This window comes from Macaca mulatta, chromosome 6 (genome assembly GCF_049350105.2).
Source record: "Macaca mulatta isolate MMU2019108-1 chromosome 6, T2T-MMU8v2.0, whole genome shotgun sequence".
Classification (NCBI taxonomy): domain Eukaryota; kingdom Metazoa; phylum Chordata; class Mammalia; order Primates; family Cercopithecidae; genus Macaca; species Macaca mulatta.
In genome coordinates this window covers 157,926,716-157,932,122 of record NC_133411.1, presented here as the reverse complement: position 1 = coordinate 157,932,122, position 5,407 = coordinate 157,926,716, and the positions used below count along the sequence as shown (strand labels likewise).

Sequence of the window (5,407 nt, the reverse complement as noted above, 5' to 3'; positions counted from 1 at the left end):
CCCTGATGAAAGTCATCCAAGCACAAGGCCTGGTTTCCACTTTGCAGATATTTGATTTGCCAGGTTCCTCTCACCCCTCATTATTGAGAGTGTAGTTCACAGCCCTCTGTGGCATCAGCTGGGAGCATGTGAGAAGCACAGACTCTGGGGCCTCACCTCAGACCCCCTGGATGAGAATCTGCAGTTATCAACAACCCCCATTGATTTGTATTCATGTTAAACTGTCCTAGAAGTAATCAAGGTAGAGAGTGATAGATTCTCACTAACCAAATTGAGAAGACAGTAATGAGTCGGATGCTAGCTCAACGATTTATAGTGGGGGCTAATAACCTTGCATCAGAGCTTCTCAAAACTTTAAAGTGCATATACATCACCTTCAAATCATGTTAAAATGCAGACTTTGGGTCAGTAGTTTGGAATGAGACCCCAAACTCCACATCTGTAACAAGCTTGAAGGTGATGTTGATGCCGCTGGTCCCAAAATCTAAGCCTCATGTGACACTCGTGCCATCAGTCCACTTGATTTTTATGCTTATCCTGTGATGAGTTGCTTTGTCTCATTATGTGACCCAGGAGACGGTGCCTTAGGAAGCTTATGTCTGAGCTATGCGACCTCGGGCAGGCGGCTAGGCTCACTTCCTCATCTGTAAAATGGGGTTGGGGGTACTTCTGCCTGTATTAGAGGACTGCTGGGGAGAGCAAATGAACTAAAGCACATCCTGTGCTTAGCACAGCGCCTGGCACACAGCAGGGACTCAGTATTTGGTCATTTGTTTATTTTCTAGGACTTGATCTAGGTTTTCAGCCTCCAAAGCTGGGGTTCTCTCCCCCAGGGTAGTAGAAACTAGGGGTCAGCTCAGCTAGAGGATGAGGTTAGGAATGAAAATACTTAGCAATAATTGAATATGGGGGCCGTCAACTGGCAGAGTTTCCTCAGAAGTGTGATGAGTTCACGTCTCCAGTTCTGAGGATATTTGTTCTGGAGCTTTACCCATCAAAGCTGCTTCTTCCTCAGACTATGCTGGAGACACACAGACATGTCTTTTGGTCTCTTCTTTTTCCCCTCTAGACCACACGCTCCCACAGCTGTCTTGACAACAACCATGACCTCAGACCCATCAGAGTTCAATTGCAAAGACCACAGCACCTGTGCTATTCCAGGCATGGCTTCTGGAGGAGATGCCCAGATTTCCAGTTGGCCTCAGGTGACACAATGATGACTGAGTTTACAAGCTTCTGTGGCCATCTCCATTTAAACAAAGAGACAGCATGTTGTGCCTCCATTCACTGTCCTCTCAGCTCGTTTTTGAGGCTGATATTCCTGAAAGTGCTCCAAATCCTGGGGATAGACTCAGTCTGTAGTTCCTTAATAGAAATAATCTGTATAGCACTTAATAATTTATTAAGCACTTAATTTTATTTCATGGCTTTCAAAAGGACATAGAGCAGATATTATCCAAATTGCAAATGAGAAAATTAAAGAGATTAAGTAATGCCCTCAATCACTCATGCAGTAACTGCCTTCCAACTGTGAGTTCATTTAATCAACTTATATTTATTGAGCGCCAGTATGAAGAGGCCCTGTGCTGGGCCCTGGAGAGAGAATATTGAGGAAAAGCAGGCATGTCCTTGCCTTCATGGAGCTCACATTCTAGTGGAGAAGACCCACGTTAAACAAATAATCACCCATGTAAATACAACAGTGCCTTTATGATAAGAGCCAAGGAAAAGAGGTGGTGTTGCTTTGACAGCCTAATAGAGGGGGGTTTGACATAAAAGAGAAGGCTTCCCTGAAGCTACTGAGCTGGGATTTGAAGGATGACCCGGCAGAGCCCTGACAAGGACTTTTGTTTTTACCCTAACAGTACTGTCCAGCCAACTGAGGGCCTCGAAGATGGATGTTTTGCACAGAAATTCCCTTAGCACTAATCTTAGTTCACTTTTTTATCCTTGCCTTAGTCTCCTACTTCCCTGGGACATGCTTGAAGACAGAAACTAGGTCTTAAGTGGAGTGAGACCCAAAGAGATTAAATCTGAGCTGAGTAACTCAGTCAAGGCCCTGATCACACATACCATCTTCAGTGAATGTCCAAAGAGTGTAGGCAGCAGGGGATTGAAGGCAAAATGCCAGCATTCCGAACAGGCAGGAAGGTGAATGATTTATATCATGAACACACAGGTCAGTGCCTGAAAAGGAGGACAGCAAGGAATCTAGAATGTTCCATCTTGGGCACCCTTTCATGCAAAATCAGAAAGCCTTTTCCATTCCCAAGGAATAGAAGCTGGTAGGGTACAGACTTTGGTGTCTGAATGCCTGGGTTCAAATCCCAGCTCTTCTACTTAGCAGATTCTAAGCAAATCACTTCTCCTCTTTTCATCTTTATCTGCCAAGTGGGGAAGATAAGATGTCTTCTAAGGATGTTGTGAGGATTAAATAAGATGATGCCAGTGAAGTGCTTAACACATGGTGAGTTTTAAGTAAGCGATTGTGATTGTATTATTAGGGGTGCTAGCAAAGAGCCTTGGCAGTTTCACAGCGTGAGCCCCTAGTCCCTCATGTGTATGGGTGAAGACCCCCTGTGAAATATGGTTAGCTGCCTCCCCTTTAGGTTTAGTTGATGAGTGACCTTGTCACTGCCCTAGTGGAAAAAAAATTAAAACTCCTGAGATTGACATCCACAGATCCTCACCATGGGGGCCCTGCCTGATTATTCACCCTCCTTTGAGATCACTTGCATGGCCTGCAGTACCTGCTGCTATTCCCCTAAAGCATCATGCCTTTCTATGGGAGATGCTCACCTGTATAACTGCTCACCTGGCTACCTCCTAAAGTCACATCCTTATGAATCCTTTCCCAATTTCCCCACAGAAAGTATTATTCGTTCAATCATCAAGTATTTACTGTTGGCACATCTAATCTGTGCCAAGTCTATTGGAGGTATCAAGGACATAGTGATAAACACAGGTTCAAAATTCCTGCCCCTGTGGAGACTCCATTTTGTTTTGGAGAAACAGGTAATATGCAATATGCAAATAAATAAACAAGGTAGTGTCAGATACTGAAAGAATGCTTCCAGGGAGAAAACAAAGGTGACATGATAGAGACTGCTGGGGTGCACGTGGAGAAGCTACAGGGGATGATGAGATGATTGGGGAAGACCTGTTTGAGGAGGATGCATAAACTGAGACTGACTGATGAGAGGGAGCTAGTCAAGTGAAGCGATGGGAAAAGATCATTCCAGGCAGAGGGAAGAGCAGGGCAACCCAAAGCAGAATGAAGGGCAGTGGGACCAAGCAGAGTGAGGATGGTGAGGATGCTGTGAATGCAGCTGGAGAGACAGGCAGGGGACAGGTCACACCTCGCTCTGAGACTCCCCCCGTGCTTTGAGATAACTCTGTTGCAGTCTTTTCCACATTGGCATATAATGGGGGCATCAGGGATCAGGCTTTTTTTGTGTGTGTCTGTACCCCAAGCACAATGCCTGGTTCATAGTCAGGACTCACTAAATGCTGATTGAATAAGAGCCAGTTTGAGACAGGGCCGGAAAGTCTGGAATGGATTTTGGGTGATGCAGCGTGTCTAAGAGAGTCTTTGCTGAATCAGCACCCTTGATACACTTCTCTCCAGGTAATTTTGGTAGTAACGGGGCATATGCCCAAACTTTGGAAACAGTCGCAAATTACAGATTTGGAAGACTTGCCTGTGATTGAGATAAGCATAAATCATCATCTCTTCCAGAAGGAGGCAGGGCCAGACAGGAGGTGTTCTGGAAACAAACATAAACTGTTGATCAAATTCTAATCAGATTCATAATAGAAATTGTAGCAGAGTATAAGTGACATAAAAGGTAAGACAGAGACTTGACCTCCCCAGAACTAGAATAGGCTGGTGGGATAATAAACACTGGCAAAAGAGGACCCGGGGAGAGGGAATCTGATGGCTGAGCCTGATAATTGGAAAACAGACCCAATCAGGATGAGACAGCGGCCAGGAGCAAGGGTCTGAGTCATCACTGAGGAAATATCGAGCCACACGCAGCTTTTTCCTACCCGCCTAGTGAAAACCATTTACTCAAATCCTGTTCTATTTCAGGAAGCGCCAGCTGCATCATAGGAAGTTCTGCTCTTTCCACTTTAGGAACAAGAGTCACTTCTCTTTGCTTTTGGGTGTTCACAGGGCACCAGCTCTGGAGGGCACAGGGTTATTCTGCCACTCAAGTAAGGTAGATGAGTACAGTCTAACCTGGGCAGTTAAGCAGGCTGCCTTCCCTCAGACAGAGAAAAACTGAGCTTGAGTTACCTCCATAAAGGATGGTTTTCAGTCCTTCTGAGCAGTCCTAAAGTGTTCCCATGTCAGCTGAAAGGAAAGAGAAAAAGTGGCCAGTTTTCATTCACTGTCATCTTCTCCTCTTTCTCCGTTCCGGCCTTGGAGAGGAACATGGAAACCCTGGCCTCACCTTCCCGGAGAGGACACCATGCGCAAAGACTCCAGAATGTGCCTCCTCTGCAGGCTGAGGCTTCTGTGTGTTCTCACAGCCACTGTTTCCCGGGGACATTGCTGAAAGCTGCCTCCTGAAGGGGATTAGGGGCAGGCAAATTGCAGGTGGCCTCAGTGGGTGAGAGAGGATTTCTCCTCATTTATCTCCAGGCCTGATTTAAAGAGCTACTGTGGGTATGTGGTGAGGTTCGCCAAGTATGGGACACTCACACTGAGGATTTTATAGGACAAGGAGTTCTTGTCGGGTGGGGCTGGGAATTTTTTTCTTCCTGAATTCCATATTACAGCAGGTTATCTAAGGATTATATTTGAATTTTGGGGTGCTTGGATGTTTCCACAAAACTTTCTAGGTTCTATTTGAAATCTCAGCATATTTCTGTTACAAGACTTATGACACATGGAAAATGAGTGGATAGATAAAACAGAAAAAAAAGGCCGGGCGCGGTGGCTCAAGCCTGTAATCCCAGCACTTTGGGAGGCCGAGACAGGCGGATCACGAGGTCAGGAGATCGAGACCATCCTGGCTAACACGGTGAAACCCCATCTCTACTAAAAAATACAAAAAACTAGCCGGGCGAGGTGGCGGGCGCCTGTAGTCCCAGCTACTCGGGAGGCTGAGGCAGGAGAATGGCGTGAACCCGGGAGGTGGAGCTTGCAGTGAGCCGAGATCGCGCCACTGCACTCCAGCCTGGGTGACAGAGCAAGACTCTGTCTCAAAAAAAAAAAAAAAAAAAAAAAAAGAGAGAAAAGGAAAATTGAGAGGGATCTCCGCATCTGTCACTTTGAGATGGATTACGATTTTTTCATCCCAAAGTAAAGTGGATCAAATCAGTCTTCAATTGTGGTAAGCACAAATCCAAGAGTTTATTCAGATGTTAGTTTGCTCATCTGCTGTAGGAACACAGAGAC

At 45.8% G+C, this 5,407-nt stretch overlaps 1 long non-coding RNA gene across 1 annotated transcript; it reads right to left on the bottom strand.

Moving 5' to 3' along the window:
* Window positions 1–761: 761 nt before the first annotated feature.
* LOC114678940 (uncharacterized) lies at window positions 762–4,438 on the bottom strand. Its single transcript, XR_003730586.2, has 2 exons — window positions 4,301–4,438; window positions 762–3,767 (listed from the first exon to the last, which is right to left on the bottom strand). It is a non-coding gene; the product is annotated as an uncharacterized LOC114678940 (long non-coding RNA).
* Window positions 4,439–5,407: the final 969 nt, after the last annotated feature.